Here is a 2,517-nt window from a genome sequence, read left to right as displayed (position 1 = left end):
TCTATCTATAAAAAAAAGTAAACGTTGAAGTCTACGGTACCAGCCTGTCATATTTTGCCTGCTTTCATGGCTTCCGTTTTAGGCGGTCTGGTATTATGGGCCCGTAGACCCCCAGGGTGGATCTTCATCAAAATAGAAATAGCAGGGTTAGCTTTCTCGATGAAAATTAAATAAGACGTTTTAATTAAATATTCTGTGAGTTCCTTGTACTATTTTTCTATTGCACTACGCAGACACACACATATACATACACACAGAGACAATCAACAGATTTATATATATATATATATATATATATATATATATATATATATATATATATATATATATATATATATATATACACATATATATATGTATATACATACACAAACACACACACACACATACACACACACACACACACACACATATATATATATATATATATAAATGTATATATATATATATATATATATATATATATATATATATATATGTATGTATGTATGTATGTATATATGTACGTACTGTATGTATATATATATATATATATATATATATATATATATATATATATATATATATATATATATATTATATTGTATCTATATGTGTGCGAGTGTGTATAAGTGGGGTGGAGATATCTTAACAAGGTTAAAGGATTTGTGTTTAGCCATGATATGCAGAGGTGTACTAGTCAGGGCAGCCCATACTAGGTTGGTTTGCTGTGAGCAATATTATAATAATCTCCAACCATCACCAATGCACACTCCCCAGCGTGGTGATGAAAACTGGCCAAACCCTAGACATGAATTTACATGTCTGGGGCCTTTGTCACGCAGTGTACTAGAAACGGTTGCACTTGTTCTCTTGCTTGAGGGTTCACTCGAACGCACTATTTCATCGTATTTATCTTCCTCTTGTTCTGTTAAAGTTTTTATAGTTTATTAAACTTTTCCTAATCTCCTTTCCTCACTGGGCTATTTTTCCTGTTGGACCCCCTGGGCTTTATAATGCTTTTCCAACTAAGGTTGTAGCTTAGCAAATAATTATATATATATATATACATATATATATATATATGTATATATATATATATATATATATATATATATATATATATATATACATACATATATATATATGTATATATATATATATATATATATATATATATATATATATACATATATATATATATATATATATATATATATATATATATATATATGTACATACATATATATATAAATATATATATATATATATATATATATATATATATATATATATATATATATATGTACGTACATATATATATATATATATATATATATATATATATATATATATATATACATATATATATATATATATATATATATATATATATATATATATATATATATATATACTATTTAAGTAGAAACTCATAAAAAGGAGAACACAAAGGAAGACGATCTTCTTGTCGAATTAAGTCACAAGATGCTTCACAGGGAGGTGGACAGACCGTGGATGATATTCAGCCAACAATCTCATTCCCTGGGAAGGGAAAATAAATTAAGTTATTAACTGATCACTTACACAATTTGCTTCTACAGGCTGAGAACACAATGAAGACGTGTGGCTATAACTTTTAAGCAGATAAAATCCAAGTTTACAATCGCATGAGGAATGAAAGAAATGTACAAAGAATAGGCCACACTGTTCAGCGTATGTGTAAGCAACAGAAGCATTAGTTGTAACCGGAGAGAAAGCCAATGCTCTACTTTCTTGCCAGCCGAAGGACTCAGTAACTGTCTTGTGGCAGTAGCTCAACGAGCGGCTGGTGCCTTGGGCTGGTTTCTGTGCTTTTACTGTTGTGAGTCAAAATATTGATTACCTCGTCCAGATCGGCCGTAACATTTGGTGTTTGTTAGAAAATATAAGTTCATTATTTATCGAATGTTGGAAATGAGCATTTCGTCGAGTAATTACAGAAGATATCTCCTCAATGAATTGTAATATTTTTGATAAAGTAATCTGTTATATGTTAAAGATGAAAACTCACTTTTTTATGAATTTTTTAATTTATCCGTAATTTTTCTTCTTCTATGTGTTGCTACTAGAGAACCTCGTGTGTTTGTGATAGGTGAGGTCTATGATAGCATTTTTTTTTTTGTGACAAAGTGGCTAGATAGTGACGGATTTGAAAGATTTTTTTTTTTCAAGAGGATATTAAGAAAATGCAGTGAATTGATTTATAAAAAGATGGGAGAATATATGAACATTATAGTTCTGGCAATTTCAAATTCACGGAGGAGGACACAATAAAACAATAATGTTGGGTAGCCTAGAATTAATGATATAATAAACTAAGGTACACTTTTGACCAAGTAAATGATGGTTGGAAGAAAGAAAAGAGAAAAAGATTGGATGTGGAAGATAAAAGCAGACATGGGCACCTTTATTTAGGCAAAACTCACACCCCGACAGAATCATCGATGACTGAAGCCTCAGGAGAAGGATGCGTCAATTTTATCAAAGTAATTTATT

Source organism: Palaemon carinicauda, chromosome 35 (genome assembly GCF_036898095.1).
Source record: "Palaemon carinicauda isolate YSFRI2023 chromosome 35, ASM3689809v2, whole genome shotgun sequence".
NCBI classification, from domain to species: Eukaryota; Metazoa; Arthropoda; class Malacostraca; order Decapoda; family Palaemonidae; genus Palaemon; species Palaemon carinicauda.
The sequence above is the reverse complement of the archived record's forward strand: the minus strand, read 5'-3'. Positions refer to the sequence as shown.